The sequence below is a fragment of the Talpa occidentalis genome, unplaced genomic scaffold, assembly GCF_014898055.3.
Source record: "Talpa occidentalis isolate TD23 unplaced genomic scaffold, MPIMG_talOcc4v2.1 talOcc4.1147, whole genome shotgun sequence".
Taxonomy (NCBI): domain Eukaryota; kingdom Metazoa; phylum Chordata; class Mammalia; order Eulipotyphla; family Talpidae; genus Talpa; species Talpa occidentalis.
The window spans coordinates 1-18261 of record NW_023601156.1 but is presented as its reverse complement, the minus strand read 5'-3'; the positions used below and the strand labels follow the sequence as shown (position 1 = coordinate 18261).

The window sequence follows — 18261 nt, the reverse complement described above, 5'->3', positions numbered from 1 at the left end:
TCGGAAATTAGCCAAAACGGTTCTAATTTCTTAAAAGGAATGGTGGGTATTTAGGACGGAACAGAGGGAGGCCTGGAAAAATAAAAGAGAATAAAAACGGAAACAAGAAAGCTAGTCACACAGCAGTCCAGCGAGGCGCAGTAACTCCTCTCAAGCCGCCCTGTTCTCCTGGAGGAAACCCTCCACCCTCCATGTCGGTTGTTCACGCTCTTGTGTTCCAATAAAGCTCGATTGTTGACAAAGGCGGACTGCAAAGAAAAAAAAAGTCAAAGCGCGACAGCGCGGTTGTGCGCCTGCGCGCTGGCGGCGGCGGCGGTGCCCGGCGGGGAGCGGGTCCCGAGCGGGCCGCGGGGCCCAAATCGAGGGGGGTGGGCGACGGGGGCCTGAGGAAGCTCCCTCGCCGGGGCCTCAGCGGCCTGATGGAGTAAGAAGGGTCGGCTTGAGTGTGAGTATCGAGGGGCCGGGCTGCTTAGTGGCCTCTCGGAGCCCGCAGGGCCGGGGGGTCTCCGCGTCGGGAGGTGCGGGCTGCGGCCGCCGCCGGGTTCCTGCGTCTGCGGGCGGCGCGGGGCAACCCCGTCATCCTCTCGCCTAGAGCCGGCGCGGGTTTATGGGCGGGCGGTGCTTCTGGCTTCAGGGTACAGATTCTCGCGGGGGCGTTTCAGCCCTGCTCCCAGCTCCAGCAGGAAGCCTGGCTGCAATCCTTGACCTTTAGGGAAGGCCGCTGACCTCCTTGGGCCCCCAGTGCAGCAGGAATCCCACAGACCAAGGTGCTTAAGGCCTGCAGGTCTGAGGCCAGCAACACCTTCCGACCTCCCGTAAGTGACAGCCTCCTTTCTTTTTTCCACTTTCGGTCTTCTGTCCCCGTGAGATGCGTCTTAGTAACAGCTACTAATTATGGAGCGCTTACTATGTGTCGGTTTAATAGTTAACCTGAATCTTAGTGCATAATTATGGAGGGGAAATGTTTTGCACATCCCCCCCAACCCCCCTTGGATTCAATTTAATTATCTTTGAAAGTCAAAATAACCATCTTGTTGGGAAGTTTGAAATTTCCATGTTCTTTTTAGCAACTCGGGACTGCCATCCTAATTAAGGGAAATCCTTAGCTAACAAACCAGTGCTTTATCCACCATAATAGTTTATATCTAATTTGCTCAAGTCAAAAAACTGTTGAGCACTTACAGGGGCCAAGTAATGGCTCTAAACCTTGTCTTCTTAAGTTTGGTGTTGAATGAATCCACGGGAGATAATGTTTCCATTCAGCTTGGATTTATTTGCATCTATTACACATTTGCCAGATTCACTTCGGTCTGTAACAAAAAATTGAGATATTGTAATGGAAGGTGGTTTTATGGAGCACATTTCAGAAGTCTCAGAGTTTGGTTGTAATTTGCTCAAGATAACATAACCATTAAAAGGTAAAATTAACATATGATGCCACAGCTCATCCTTTCCCTGTTATACCAACTTAGATGTTATAAACACTAAGTTCAGAACCAATTGCTTAGATTAAAAGAAAGATTTAAAAAGGAAAGACTGAATGGTGATTGTTGTACACCCAGGGTTAGGGCCCATGTAGTCTGTACTCTCCTGTACACAAGAAGGACGGAATAGCGGTAGATGCTAGCAGACTTATTTCTGGGACCAGAAATGGCTCAGGGAGGAGTATACAGAATTGTGTCTTTTGCAATTGGAGTATGTAAGCGGGAAGTTTAGGATTAATTTGTGTTTGCAGTGAATAAGGGCAAACAAGTTACATATGAATACTCCAGTTGTACTTGCCTAAACCTCTCATTGAATTTACAGTCAAATGGGTTTTTTCCTCTTCTTTCTTTTCTTTTAAAGATTTATTTATTTATGCATACGAGAGTGGGGGTGAGAGGATCCACCAGAGACAGAGTGGGGAACAGAACAGGCACACTAACTGAAACACACTGCTGAGGGGAGCAGCAGGTGAGTCAGGAGAGGTCTGCGCCCTGTGGGTTTCTCCCTGGCTGGCTGGGGATACAACTCATGCTGCAGAGGCTGTGGATTGCTTCATAGTGTGGTGCTTAACACCTTGCACCACCAAGGAGGCCCCCTCTTATTTCTTAATCTGAGCAAACTGAAGAAATGAGAGTGTCCTGGGTGTTCATCAGTAGGGTACTGGCTAAATAAATTATGTATCTCTTAGAAACAATGAGCCAGTCCTCTGTGTGCTAATACTGATTTATCTCCAAGATATATTAAGTGGGAAAAAAGTGCATAGAGGATGTGCAGTTTGCAGCCATTTGTAGTTTTTAAAAATATGTGTATTTGCATATATATGTATAGACTCTCTCTGGAAGGATACATGAGAAACTGGTTAACAGTTGCTGGAGGTGGAGGTGGAGGTGGAGGCACTGGGAAATGGGAGGGGAATCGCTTTCTTTATAAGCTTTAATTTTTTTCTTTTTTTAAAAAAATAGGAAATCACTTTTTTTTTTAAAGATTTATATGAAAGGATTCACCAAAGAGAGTGGGGAGCAGAACAGGCTGATCTACTGAAATACACTGCTGAGGGGAGCAGTGGGCTAGACAGGAGAGGTCTGCTGTGCCATGTAGGCTGCTCCCTGGCCTACTGGGGGTTCAACTCCTGCTGCAGTGGCTGTGGATGGCTTCACGGTGCTGTGCTTAACCTGCACCACCAGGGAGGCCCCAACTATAATTATATTTAAAAAGACAAAGCTCGAGCCTCCCTGGTGGCACAAGGGGTTAAGCACAGCACTATGAAGCTATCTGCAGCCTCTGCAGCACTAGTTCGAGCCCGGCAGGCCAGGGAGCTACCCACATGGCACAGCAGACCTCTCCTGTCTGGCCCACTGCTCCCCTCAGCAGTGTATTTCAATCTGCCTGTTCTGTTCCCCACTCTGTGTCTGGTGAATCATCTCATCTCCCCTTCCCCCCATCTCAGGCCCATACCCCAGTTCTTGTATGCATAAATAAATAAATCTTTTTTTTAAAAAAGACAAAGCTCATTGTGAGAAATTGCTTCTTTTTCTTTTTTTTTTTTTTTTTTTTATAAAACTTTTTTTTAATATTTTTTATTTATTTATTTTTTATAGAGGCATGTTTTATTTATTTGTTTGTTTGTTTGGTTTATACATGCACTGGATACAGTCAGAAGTGCGGGAGGGTGAGAGAATTCACCAGAGCCAGAGCGGGGAGCAGAGCAGGCAGAAGGACAGAAGTACACTGCTGAGGGGAGCAGCGGGCGGCAGGAAAGGTCTGCGTGCCATGTGGGACCCTCCTCAGTTGGCCGGGGAGCAGCCGGGGATCAAACCGGCGCCGCAGAGGCCGCGGGCAGCTTCGCAACCCTGCGCTCAACCGCTGCGCCACCGGGGAGGCCCACAAAGTCATCTTTTTCCCCCACCTTACTCTTTGTAAACTATAAACTCATATGTAAATGTAAAATTGTTATTATTCTTAGTATTTATGCTACTTGTCTCTATCTCTTTGGACAGGTAATAAGTATCTAATGAGACTATACTTATTGGCATATAAACTGGGATACATCTATGTAGGGTAGATAGTCTGTGATGAACCATTGTGAAAGTTAAAAAATATGTGAAAGTCAAACTTCATGTGATTTCGTAGTTCCAAAATAGTTCTGTCCATGAAACCATTAAGCAGTATTGATTCTTGGGCCTAAAATCTTCTAGGTTTAAAAAAAAATGAGTTTATTAGATAGATAGATAGATAGATAGATAGATAGATAGATAGATATAGCATTATTGCTTAAGTATTTAGAAATTACAAAAGGGTAAATCATTTAAGAAGTAAATCACTGACACCCAGGCCCTCTGGATTTTCAAATTTACTTCTCTCATGACATTGATACTGATATTATTTTTATTTTACAAATGTGGAAACTGAAGCACCGAGAGATTAAATTACCTGCTCAAGATCACACAACTAGTGAGCAGTGGAGACAGGTTTCAGACACAAGCAGACTGGCTACAGAGATTTTTGCACTTAATTTTTACTCTAATCCAATGGTTTTTCAGAGAGTTTGGGGTCATCCCAAGGAGGTTTGGAAATTTGTGGAGGTATTTTGTGATTTCAGAATAACTGGGAGGGTGACTGATTTTAGTGGATGGAGCTGAGGGATATTAGACATCTAACCATGTGAGGCACACCCCTGCATGGTATAAAGAGTTGTTCTACATCTTGCATCATTTTCAGATGTCTCAGAGGATATTCACATAGATGAAAAATCTGTTTATGATTATTTGAGACTAGAACCAGATTTCTTTCTTTCTTTTTTTTTTCTGCTTTTTCTTATTATAGATCTATTTTATTTATTTATGCATACAAGAGCTGGGGAGTAGGCCAGAGGTATGGGGTGGTGGTGAGAGGATTCACCAGAGACAGAGTTGGGAGCAGAACAGGCAAATCTACTGAAATACACTGCTGAGGGGAGCAGTAGGTGAGACAGGAAAGGTCTGGTTGCTTCCTGGCTGGAGTTGGGGATCAAACTCATGCTGCAGTGCTGCAGTAGCTTCAATGTGCTGAGACTTAACCCCATGTGCCACCAGGGAGGCCTCAAGGAAAAAATTTTAAAGAAACAAATTAGTTTTATTTATTTATTTATTTATTTATTTATTTATTTATTTATTTATTTATTTATTTATTTAAGAAATACAGGCCAGATGCATGGGAGGGTAAGAGGATTCACCAGAGACAGAGCTGGGAACAGACTGATGAAATACACTGCTGAGGGGAGCAGTGAGTGAGACAGGAGAGGTCTGCCCCGCCATGTCGGACCGGACCCTCGCCGCCTGCCGGGATAGAACCGGTGCTGAGAGGCTGCGGACAGCTTCACAGTACTGCTCTCAACTGCTTGCGCCACCTGGGGAGGCCCTAAAGGAACAAATTAAATGTGATCATAGCTGGGCAAACTTACTGGTGTACACGCTGGGGATTGTTATACTAATCCTTTGTATTTATGTATGAATGAAAAAGTCCATAATAAAGTATTTTAGGAGAAAGAGAGCTTAGTATGTCTGATATAGGTGAGAGTTGCTATTCTGCCTGCCTCAAAAATAGTCACGCTGTGACTACAAAGTGGTACAAAGGGGGTACAGGATTTTAGAAGAATACTGTATAATGAGGGTATATGACCAAGTTTGGGTGATGACGGATGCTTCCCCAGTCAAGTGAAATTTGGATTGAGATTTGAAGAATGAGTAGTTAGCTAGATGAAAGGAATAGAAGCATTTCAGTATGAAAAAGTCCTATGGGTGGAGTGTGGTGGGTAGGAAGAACTGAAAAATACCATTTTATCTGGAGCATAGAGACTTGGGGCAAAGTTGCTTTCTGTAAATTCATTTTGCGTTCCTATAGAGTACATATTAGCAAGGACCATACCAAATAGTCCTTTAAATATTTTGGTTTATATCTTAAATAACCAGTTGCCATTGAAGGACATTTTAAAAGTGTGAGACTGGGGCATGAAACATAAGCATTGTGGAAATGGCTTCAAAAGAAATCAGTGAAATAGAAAAAGGACACAATTACAAAGCCAGAAGTTGGTTCTTTGAAAAAAATTCTTTTTTTCTCTGAAAAGAAATAATGATAAACCTGTAGATTGATAAAGGGAATAAAAATTACTACTATCAGGAATGGAAGGGATTTGCCACTTCAGACCCTATAGGATAATAAGGGAATATTAGAAACAACTTTATGCTAACAAAGTTGACAATGTAAATGGACAGTTTCTTGATAATGTCAATGTATTGAAACTCCCATAAATTGAGGCAAAATCTATATAATCATTAAAGAAATGGAATTAATGTTGATTAAAACTTGCCCACAAAGAAAAAAAAAACAAACAAAAAACTTGCCCACAAAGAAAACTCAGGCCCACAAAGAAAACCAGGGCCACAATTTTATCAAATATTTAAATAAGGAATATCAATATTATTTAAACTTGCAAAAAATGGACAAAGGAGAGAAATACTTCCCAGCTCATGAAATAACTGAAACCTGATAAAAACATTACAGATTTTTTTTTAAAGATTTTTATTTATTTATGCATACAAGAGCTGGGGTGTAGGCCAGAGGTGCAGAGGGTGAGTTCACCTGAAACAGAGTGGTGAACAGAACAGGCAGATTGATCGAAGTACACTGCTGAGGGGAGCAGCGGGTGAATCAGGAGAGGTCTGCTGTACCATGTGGGTTGCTTCCTGGTCGGGTATCGAACTCGTGCTGCAGTGGCTGTGGATAGCTTCATAGGTTGCGTCTTAACCCCTTGCGCCACCAGGGAGGCCCAAAAGCGTTACAGATTTAAAAAAAAAAAAAAATTATCAAACAGCCTGCCTAATGAACATAGATCCCCTTCCCAAATTCTAGGCAAAATATTAAGAGATTGTAATACATTATGACTGTGTGACTAAGGATAGAGAGATAAAGCAAGTGTGATAAAATCTTAGAGGTGGGCCTCCCTGGTGGCTCAGGGGTTAAGACGCAACCTATGAAGCAATCCGCAGCCACTGCAGCATGAGTTCGATTCCCAGCCGGCCAGGGCGAAACCCACATGGCAGGATAGACCTCTTCTGTCTCGGCCACTGCTTCCCTCAGCAGTGTACCTCGGTCCATCTGCCTGTTCTGTTTCCCAGTCTGTCTCTGGTGAATCCTCTCACCCCCGCATCTCTGGCCTGTACCCCAGCTCTTGTATAAAAATAAATAAATCTTAAAAAAATAAAATAAAATAAAATAAAATCTTAGAGGTAGAATCTCAAAGGTGGGTGTAAGGATATAAGGGAAACTGGGTTTGGGATATTCACTATGAAATTCTTTTAGTATTTCTATGTTCAGAATTGTCCACAATACAATATAGGGAGAAAATCAAGAGAATATTTGCATTTTAGAGAGAAAACTTGTGCTGCAGTGTAAGGAATTAGGGAAGTGCAGGATTATCTGAGAATAGTTTAAGAGGGATTACTGAGACCACTCAGAAGGATATCATACAGCTATTCTTTTTAGGCTGGTAATTTCAAGGTAAATTCAGTCCCTGGGAAATTTTCCAAGTTGTTGGAATGTTGAACTTTTGAACAGTAGCAAATTTTGTCTAAGCACATTTTTTTTTACTACATGCTTCTGAGATTTGTGCTACATCACTGCCACAGGTACTGTATACAACTGAGCTTTCAGTAAACATTGGACTTGACATTTATAAGGATATGTTGGAGATTTTGGCAAATCCAAACTTTGCAAATACTACCACTTTGCAGAACATACATTACAATAAACTATATAATAGCCTGTTCAGAGACTTCATGATTTTTAAATACAGAAGAAAGGCATCCAGAAAGCTGTTCACATCAGACTTTAAGGTAAATACTATACTGTTGTACACCATCACTGTGGTACAGTCAATCATGAACTTAAAAGAGTCTATAGAAAGTAATAATGAAGATGATTGCTACCACTGCCCTACAGAATGGATGAAAATTATTAAATGTTAGTAACAAGATGCATGGAAAACATCAGACCTTTTTGAGAAGAATATTGGGTAATCAGCCAGGCTCAGTTTGCAGGGATTATAATTTATCTCACAGAATTTGAAATTCCTATGTAAATCTTTGGGGTTACTTGAAAACGTAAAAATGATATAAATAGAGGGATGTCAACTTTTGAAACTCTTAAATGCAACAAGTTATACTTTTGGCAATGTTTTTGCAAGCTATCTTTGCGCGTATGACTCTGTTAGAACTTTTTCTAGTATTTTTATTACCTTGTAAAAGTTAGTGTTATCCCAGCTTCTTTCTTAGTTATTTTTTTCCTCTTAGGACATACTACTTGCTAAGTTGCAGAGTTGAGCAAAATATTAGAACCTGACACTAGTTCTATTTCTGAGGTAAGGAATCAGATTATGGTCAGCCCTGCCCATTTCTTTGCCTGATGAAGGGCAAAGAATGCTTAATGCCTTTTCCTGAGTCACAGCCTTAACTTCCTGTCTTTGTTTTAGCCTTGTGCTTACTAATAAAGAGTGGTTGGTGCATACTCCTGCAAAGGGTTGTGTTAGGGCAGATAATATACACAGTAGGAATGCTAGTGAGTAAAATGCTCATGAGCTTATGCTCTGTCCAAGATACTGGATGCCGGAAACCACCAATCACTTGCCATGGGAAACGTCGGAGCCAGCCAGCACTTAGTTAGAAATTGGACAGCTACCCGGAAAAAGCCTTTGAAAGTTGTGGCCCAAAAATGCTTCCTGACCTCTGTTGTCAGCCTACTAAAATTCCTTCCTTAGTTAGGAGCCTTGAAACTTTCTGGGGAAACCCTTTCAGCAAAGTGAGAACATCTCAGAAGTTACAGTCATATCTTTGTTCCATAACTTTCTGGATGACCATGGAGTAGCTGCAAAAACATGTTCTGTCATTGGACACTGTCTACTCTCTCTGTTCTGTCTTGTGTGCCCAGAATCCATTAGTTTTTGTTGGGGAGGCTGAGACACATAAGGTTACCTGGAATTCAGAAGAGATTCTAGCCTGAGTACTACTCTCCAGACTTCCCTTGCAAGCAAACCAATAACTAGGCTTTTTTTTTCTTTAATTTTTTACAGTATATTATTGTCTATATGGGAGTGTTAGTTGGCTTTAATTTTGTCAGATTTCTTAAATACTATTGACCTTATTGTAGTGAATGTTACGAGGTACATAAAAAGATTCCTTCCTCATGGTAAGGTCAAGAGAGCCCTACCAACAAGCAGCCTCTTCTTAGTTCCCAGGTGGTTTTAACAGAAAAAAAAAAATGGGATAATGTCTCAGTGTTTCATATAAAGTTCTTGGACACTAAAAGTTATTTTCCATCCTTGAATTACATAATGAATATTTGGAGAAATAGTCTGACATTGATGTTTGAGATGGACTACAGTGTTAGGAGACAATAGTTATTCACAAGGCCTTGCGTAAGGGTGGGGAGGGCATAGTGAAGTACAAAATTCAGTCTTTGGAGATCTTTGAAAAAATTCTATTCTGCCTGTAGAGCTATGTTTCTCTTTATTAATAAGCTTATGTAAGTGATTTTGCTCAGGTTTAGAACTTTTTTTTTTTTTAATAGAGGCATGTTTTATTTATTTATTTGTTTGTTTTGTTTTATACATGCACTGGGCACAGTCAGAAGCGCGGGAGGGTGAGAGAATTCACCAGAGCCAGAGCGGGGAGCAGAGCAGGCAGAAGGACCGAAGTACACTGCTGAGGGGAGCAGCGGGCGGCAGGAGAGGTCTGCACGCCATGTGGGACCCTCCTCCGGTGGCCGGGGAGCAGCCGGGGATTGAACCGGCGCTGCAGAGGCTGTGGGCAGCTTCGCAACCCAGCGCTCAACCACTGCACCACCGGGGAGGCCCAGTTTAGAAGTATTTTTTTATAGATTGGGGGCAGGAATCAAGGCAGGGAATGATAGTGAGTTAGAGCAGTTGCGTGATAGTGAGGAGAGCAGGTCATGCAGGTTTATTACATTGGAGAAGAGATAGCAATGAAAAACAGAAACAGGCCACTAAATCTGAGAATCTGAAAGAAAAGAATCAATATGGTTTTGCCTAGGCAAGTGGCAATTGTATTAGTAATTAGGTTTCAGAATAAAAGTATGTATTATAGGATTTTTTAGGCTATTGTGACCAAGAAATGCCACAGGTAATTCTCATAGTTATTTGGAGAAAATCTGAAACTTTTCATAGAGAGTATATTTAAATTATATGGGTGGATGTCAGGTGGTTAAAGTGAGAACATCAGTAGTTGAATTGTTTATTTACACTTACTTGTATAATGTAACCTCTCAAGCACTTTGAGAACACTAGTTGCATGGTTTTTATTTCTTGGCATCTAATCAGTAAGACTTTTAAAGAAAGCAGTGGTTCCCATCAAGAAGACCATGAGGCATTTGAAAGTTTAATGGAAACTTTCAGCATTTGAAAGTTTAATGGAAATCATTTATTTATCCAGTTTAAGAATATACAAATTAAAATTCCTTTGTCTTTAGCTGGATTCAGCCAAAGTGTTTAATACTAGGTCTTCTCCCTTATTGATTAAGTACTTTACTAGTAGTTATACTTTGTGAGTTTATAAAAGTGAAAATGAATTTAATATATGCACATTAGAAATGTGGAGCTTGTGAAAGGAAAAAACAAATAGAAAGAGGGAGTCTGTTTAACAGGTGGATAGAGATTATTAGAGAGCTTTATTTCTTTATTTGCTAGAAATTGATGGTTTAGACTTTATTAAATAGAACACAACTTATATTTTAGTGCTTAGCTGTCAGTGGAGTATATCTATAAAAATGCCACAAAAGACTGCTGTTATTTGTGCACAAAGTCACACTTTCCACTGACTGTTGTGTCTAAGGTTTTTGTTCCTGTTTTGCTTTGATGGTTGATAGCTTGGAATGGTGTTCAACAACATTTCTGGACATAACTTTCTTGTCTGTTTCTCCAACTCTTAGAATAGTGCTTGGTGCTCAATAAATGCTTATTGAATAAAATTACAAAATACTACTTGTAAATATAAAGTCAAAGTAAGTTATTAAAATACAAGGTGTTAAGATAGAAGGGAATTAAAAGAATAATTGCATTTTGGCAGTCAGCACCAGAGTGACATTAATGTAGAGATTTAGAAGATTATTAGCAATACTGAAAACAAATAACACTGTACCAATCCATAAAGATTTATTTATTTTATTTTCTTTTTTTTTTTTTTTTTATAGAGGCATGCTTTATTTATTTGTTTGCTGGTTTCTTTGTTTGTTTTGTTTATACATGCACTGGGTACAGTCAGAAGCACGGGAGGGCGAGAGAATTCACCAGAGCCAGAGCGGGGAGCAGAGCAGGCAGAAGAACCGAAGTACACTGCTGAGGGGAGCAGCGGGCGGCAGGAGGGGTCTGCGCGCCATGTGGGACCCTCCTCCGGTGGCCGGGGAGCAGCCGGGGATCAAACCGGCGCCGCAGAGGCCGCGCGCAGCTTCGCAACCCAGCGCTCAACCGCTGCGCCACCGGGGAGGCCCTATTTATTTTATTTTCTTAGCTAGTTAACATTCAGCTTTCTCAGATGTTAAAATTTCGCCCTATAATCTAGATTTGATGTTTTATGCTTTGCTTTGTTATTAAATAAAATCATTTCAGACATTCTATGGTATTATGAAGAGTGTTGCCATAGCAAGGAACTGCTGAATGACCAGGAGACATAGCGACCTTTAGGACTGTTCTCACTGGCCTTCCCACCGTGTTGTCTAGGAGTTACAGATTCAATTATGGAAGCTTATAACTTCACTCGCAATTTTGAAATCCTGAAGGAACAAACCCAGGCAAAGAAGTTACTGGAATTGGAACCTGGTGTTGTATGTGTGGAGGGGAAAAACAATGCTGCTTGAGGAGTAGAATTAAACTCTCATGTAGAGCATCCTTGCAGGGACTCCAGAGGGAGCATGCCAGTGCTAGAGGACTGTAAAGTAGAAAACCTTCTGGTCTTTATCCAAACCCCAGTATTTACTTGCATCTCTCTGTCTCACATTTAGAAACCCAAGATAGTTCCATTTGGAATAATTCAACAGATACTTAAGGAGTGCCTGCAATATGCCCGATATTATTGGCCACGCACTAAGTGCTAGGACTATACTAATGAAAATATATGCAACCTCCCTATTCTTGTGCAGTCTAGTTTTTAATTGGGAAAAATAGAGAAAAACAAATATATACTGTCAGGTAGTATCTGTGTCTGGTAGCATCTACTGTTGTTTCAGGTATACCTTGCAGTGTAATCAACAACACCAAAATGTACTGGCGTAAAACAACTGTTTTATTATTTCTTACAATTCTGCGTTTAAGAGATCACCTGCATGGTTCTTTAACTGGTCTCTTCAGGGGACTCTCCAGTGGCTGTGCCTGTAATGCCCTGCATGGCTCCCTCTCTGAATGAGGTTGTCAGATACTCCCAGTTGTTATTTGTTTATGGAGACCTCAGTTCTTTCCCATGGTTTTTGCCTTGTGATTCAGGAGTGTCACAGCATGGTGACTAGGTTCTAAGAGGGAGGGTTCCAAATATGCCAAGGCAAAACCTGCAGATTTTAAAGGCCCAGCTTCAGAAATTACACAGTTACTTCCACCATATTTTCTTGGTCAAAATATGTCATAGGACAAGGAGAGTAAACTTTACCTCTTAATAAGTGGTGGCAAGATCACTTTATAAAAGAGTGCACGGAGTAGGTAATGCTGGGCTATATGTAGAAACAATCAACCATATTGTTGTTAAAAAACTAAAAATCAGGGGTCTCCTGGTGGCCAATGGTTTAAGTCTCAGTGCTATCACCACCTCAGAGGCCAACCTCTATAGCCTGTGTCCGATCCCTAGCCAAGGTGCTACCCACATGGCACAGCAGACCTCTCCTGTCTCTCCCACCGCTGCCCTCAGCAGCGTATTTTGGTACATTTGCCTGTTTTGCTCCCCACTCTCTCTGGTGAATCTTCTCACCCCCCATGACTCTGGCCTGTACCCCACTTCTTAAAAAAAAAACAACAAACATTTAAAAAAAATTTAAAAATCATGCTGCTAGAATGTCTGCAACAACAACAAAAAAATCAAGTTAATAAGGGGGTAGAGGAAATGGGGGGACGAAAGTACAGTATTTTCTAGGAAATGAGGTATCATATCAGATACCTGAGGGAAATGAGAGGAAGAGAGCCAGGAAAACCATAAAGACATCTTAAAGCAGAATATTTCAGGCAGAGGGAACAGGAGGCCTTGAGATGGAGAAGCCTGGTATGCTGGAAGAGAATAGTAAGCGGGGCGGGGGGGGGGGGGGGGGGGGAAACTGAATGGGGTGATAGGCGAGTTGTAGGACAGGAAATTGGAAAGTGGGTGTGGAACAGATTATGTAACTTGGGCAAATACTCTGGGTTTTCTGTGAGTAAGATGAGAACCTACTGGAAGATTCTGAGAAAAGGAGTTATATGGTCTGATTTAAATTTTATAAGAATTCTGTTCTGAGAATCTTTGGCTACAGTTCTGAGAATAGACTAAAAAGGACAACAGTGGAATGGGGAGTCAGTCAGCAGGCTAAGTAGTGCTAAGTCGTGGGGAGTAGTTGGATTTTGGATATATTTAAGAGTGGGACTGACAGGGTTTGTTGATGAGGGTGGATATGGGTTGAGGAAGAGGGATAAAGGATGACTCTCAAAGTTTTTGCCCTAGGCACCTGGAAATTGGAATTTCTTTTACCTACATGGAAAGGCTTGGGGGAGGAGCAGGGTAGAGGTAGGATGCGAGACTTGTGTTTTTGGTTATGTTATGAATCTAAGAAGACATCTGGGGGAAAACAGGTTACTAACTGTTGCTTCCTCATTGCAGGTGTGACTTTGAATGCTTCAGATCTGATCACTATGGTACGAGAACGAAAATGCATATTGTGCCACATTGTGTACAGCTCAAAAAAGGTAATAATAGAAGAGGGAGAGTCAGACTTTTATGAGTAAAAAGTGACATCATATGAAATTTATAGATGGGTACAAGCTTTTAATAGCATTTTATTTATGCCTCCTTTCACTGGTTATTTTCTCATTACTGCCTCATAAAGTCAGTACACTATATTACTAAACCATAATTACACTATTAAACTGTATTATCCACCCAGAATTTGAGGAGACTCAATAGTAGATAATAAAGATAAATTTACCTAGTAACCAGTTATAGAATAAATGCCTTGAAATTCATGTTATTTGAGATTCTCTTACTTTCCTTGTGGTTAGTTAAGGATACAGCATTTATTAAATCTGCCTGCTTTCTGTTTCTGTTTGTCAAAGTGCAGCTTGGAAATGGTATTAACAGTACCTGAGATGTCCACTAGGTGGAGATGTTGCTCAAAGAAAAACTCATTTTTAAGTGCTAATTTACCTGTGCCTTAGGAAACTTGGCTGTAATTTGTTTTACTTTTTTGCTTTTTCTCACCTTTATTCTTTGCTTTCAGAGTAGTGCTGCTAGTTTAAACACTGAGGGATTTTTTTCCTGTACTTTCAAGATGATTGTCATTGGAAATTCAGAGAACTGTGATAATTAGCATGAGCAAGGTGAGCTAGGGAAATCTGAGTGACCCTTAGAAGATGTTTGGTAGTAAGATGGTTTAAAAGAAGTAGAGAATAGATATTTCAGGTGGGAGAAGATACACAAAAATACAGAAATAGGATCTAGTTTAACAGTTTTTGGAGTGGGTCAGAAGACTGATTAAAACAGTTTGTCTTGGGAATAGTGGGGCTACAATTTGTAATTTAGGTGAAGACACTTGATAAAATGTTGAATGCCAGACCCAGGAGTTTAATTATGATCCATCCTTAGGGTGGGGTGAAGTTTTTTTTTTTTCCTTTCCCATTGTAGGATTTCTGTTAGTGACTGATAAATCAGTTGAAATTTTAAAATCATGTTTAATAATATACTTGCTACCTTTTACAAAAATAAAACAGCTGCTCTTTTAGTTTTGAAAATGATCTAGACCAGAGTTTATTAATATTTTCAATAAATAAAAATCCATTGTGTTTCAGATTGGAGGGAAATGGAAATTGAGAAGGTGTGAGATGGGTAGTCAGACATAGTGTCAGACTTTCACGGAAGAGCTGATAGAGATAAGCTGCCTCATCTCAGGATTTTGCCACTTTAAATCTTTTTGGGCGTTTTTCTACTCTAGTGTAAAAATGTGTTTTCTTCTCTTCATGCTTTTCCATGAATCCTAATAAAGGGGAAAAGCAAACTGTAGGTTTTTAAGCACAGGAATGGCATGACTTATCCCCCAAAAAATTAATTGGTGTAAGAAATTAACAGAATGGGTTCATTGAAAGGGATAACTGATATTTTCAGGTAGACCACGAACAACTTATGTTGAAGCAGTGCTTCAGGTTTCCCAAACTAGTTTAACTTTGGCTTCTCCAAATACTCTGTGAAAGAGAAAAGGCTCTTAAGTGTGGTAACTTAAGTGTTGGAAAAACTGTAACATCCCTGAATCTTCTGAGGCTCATTAACTTACGAAAAATTGAGAAACCCTGGAACTAAAAAATACTTAAAAAATTTTGTACTATAAAATGTTTTCTAAATTCAACCATTAAATCCTTTCCTCCCCCTCCTCTCCCTCTATTAAGAAAAAACACAATGCTAATTAATACACAATGAATTAATTAGAAGTTTGATGACTGAGCAGGTATGCATTTGGGGCTGTTACTTTAATCCTATGTCTGTGGCCCATTGTGTTATTTTGAAAGCTCTGTTGTCTCACTGTATTCGTTCCTTGCAGCAGGTTGGAAGAGGATTTTGCATATAAATTTAGGAGACAATCAGTGAAGTATTTTAGAGGATCAAAAATGATGTTAAAACCAGTTTTGAATGATAGCATTTTTTATAACTGAAATAAAATTGGTTTTTATATCAGAGTGAATAACCTATTTCATAACAGTGGATACTGTTTTAGTCAAGAATAGTTTCACTATGTGAAACAGAAGCCACTTAAATTTAGCTCATGGAAAGGGAATTTGGCATATGTAAACCTAGTCCAAGGAGAACAATAGCAAAGAACAATTGAACAACAGGGAGCATAGGGATTTGAGCAAATGTTGTATATTAAGAGCTCATGGATTTTTTCATTTTATATTGTGTCACTAATGTGATTCAGTTTTTCAGTGTTCATTCTAGTTAGTGGCTAATCACCGTAGCTGGAAGGGGCCATGTTTAAAGCTGTGTTCTCCAAATGAAGCATTTGTAGACATAGGAAGAAAATGATGGTTATCTTCAGTAAAATTGCTGTTTAAAGTGTTTCAAATCACAACCCTGTTTCGTTATGCTGTAGTAGATAATTAAAAGTAAGAATAGGTTGTTAGGTTGTCTTTTTTTAAGATTATTTATGCCTACAAGAGCTGGGGTACAGGTCAGAGATGCTGGGGGCCAGGAGAGTTGAGAAGATTCACCAGAGACAGAGTGGGAAACAGAATAGGCAGACTGACCGAAATACACTGCTGAGGGGAGCAGCGGGCGAGACAGGAGAGGTCTGCTGCACCATGTGTGTTGCTCCCTGGCAGCCAGGTATCAAACTCATGCTGCAGAGGCTGCGGATTGTTTCATAGTGTGGTGCTTAACCCCTTGCACCACCAGGGAGGCCCTAAGTTGTCTTTTTGACAAAATGACTGTATAATGAAAAATTTCAGTGCAGTAGATGCTTACAGTGTCACATGGGATTGGAAACATGGCTTTGGTGTCAGATCTGCCAGGATTTGATCCTCGTTTGACCACTTGATTAGCTATGCGAGGGCAATACTGTGAACATTTTTACATTTATCCGTGCAATGCCTGTCTCTGTACTTGGCATATAAGCACTTGATAAATATTTGGTGAATAAGCAAGTTACCTTCTTTGCATCCTTGTGTCTTAATGGCATTTTTAGTACTCCTTCAGCAGTTGGCGGTTCAAGTGAGAAAATGTCAAGGCACTTAGCAAAAGCACAGATAATAGTAACACTCAACAATAGAAACCCTTTTATATGTAAACCATCATTTTCTAATTATGGTATGCAAGCTATATATACTTGGGTGTGGCAAAGTGATAGAGTTTTACATGTTTTGGGGGGATGTCTGTGTATGTGCATGTGCATTTTTTTAGTGGAAGTGCTTTCCACAGATTTTATTTCCTTTCCACTGAGGGTGACATGGAGGAAGGGGGAGAATCTAGTAAATTTTCAAACTGTTTATTCGAACCAAGCATCAGTTGGGGGAGGAGGTGGGGAGGCGGTAGTAGTCAGGATGAAGGTGTGATTGAGCTGTTATGTTCAAAGCATTTTTTTTTTTTAATTTCCTACTCTATCCTACCATAGAGAAACTTTTGTTATGCTTGTAACAGTACTGACAACTGTATTCCAGGCCCTGACCAAGACGTAGATGAGAGTTGTTGCTTACTCATAAGAAACTTTCAGTTGAGTGGGGAGAGTACAGTAGTCCCACTTTATCCACAGGTTTCACTTTCTGCAGTCTCAGTTACCCATGGCCAATGGCAGTCCAAAAATATTACCTACAATAAGATATTTAAGAGAGAGTGAGCATGCACATTCACACAATTTTTACTGTTGTATATTGTTATAATTGTTCTATTTTCTTATTGTTGGTGATCTCTTATTGTGCCTAATTTATAATTTATCATAGATATGTATCTGTAGGGAAAAAAACATTGTGTATAGAGGTTTCAGGATTATCTGCATTTTCAGGCATCCACTGGGGTAGAACCCCCTGCACCCCTCTCATGGTAAAGAGGGGAACTGCTGTATGGAGAAACATGCCCAATTAGTTGTATAACTTCAGAGTTTTTTTAAATGAAATTTTAAAAAATTCATTGTTTGGAAATAGAATTTAAAAAACACCACTAGTTTGTTCTTTAATCATTTGCATCCTGAAGACAATGCGCTCTCTCACATTTTCAGGAAGCCTCTTAAATAGGTGGTAACAGTTTCTTTAATGCCAAAAACACAGCTAAAGGATTATTGTATTTTAAAATAAACTGATCTCAATATTGAATTGAGAAGAGTCACCACAAAATTACTTTGACACAAGGAGCTTCAACCTCAATTGTTGACTGAGGAATTTTCTTTCCCAAAGCAATTCCCTTTAATCTGCTTTCTTTAATTTTGAAGGAGATGGACGAACACATGAGGAGCATGTTGCATCACAGGGAACTTGAAAACCTGAAGGGCAGGTATGGGAACCGCTATCTTCCATAAACTTGTGAGTGTTGGGGGGTCTGTGTGCTGATAAGCCTGCCAGCTCATTCCTTTTTTTTTTTTTAAAGATTTATTTTATTTATTTATTTATGCATACAAGAACTGGGATGTTGGCCAGAGGTGCGGGGGTTGGGGGAAGGTGAGAGGATTCACTAGAGACAGGGTGGGGAGCAGAAGAGGCAGATCTACTGAAATACGCTGCTAAGGGGAGCAGTGGGCAAGACATAGGAGGTCTGCAGCACCATGTGGGTCACCTCCTGGCTGGGGATCAACTCATGTCACAGCGGCTGGTGATAGCTTGATAGTGCTGAGACTTAACCCTTGCATCACCAGGGAGGCCCCTGCCACTCATTCTATAGTAATCATTGTAAATTAATATTGTCTCATGGCATAGAATTGCCTTCTTAGAATTAATAGCAACTGCCATTCATTTTTTTGAATATGCAAAAGGGTAAATCTTTCTGCATTTCAAATGATAATATTCACATCAGCTCTAGCAAGTGGATTACAACA

The 18261-nt window shown here is 40.3% G+C and overlaps 1 long non-coding RNA gene across 1 annotated transcript; it reads left to right on the top strand.

Moving 5' to 3' along the window:
• The first annotated feature begins 370 nt into the window (after nucleotides 1-370).
• On the top strand, nucleotides 371-17849 carry LOC119239781 (uncharacterized). The gene is made up of 3 exons (XR_005123995.2): nucleotides 371-445; nucleotides 13359-13444; nucleotides 17662-17849. It is a non-coding gene; the product is annotated as an uncharacterized LOC119239781 (long non-coding RNA).
• The last annotated feature ends 412 nt before the right edge of the window (nucleotides 17850-18261 follow it).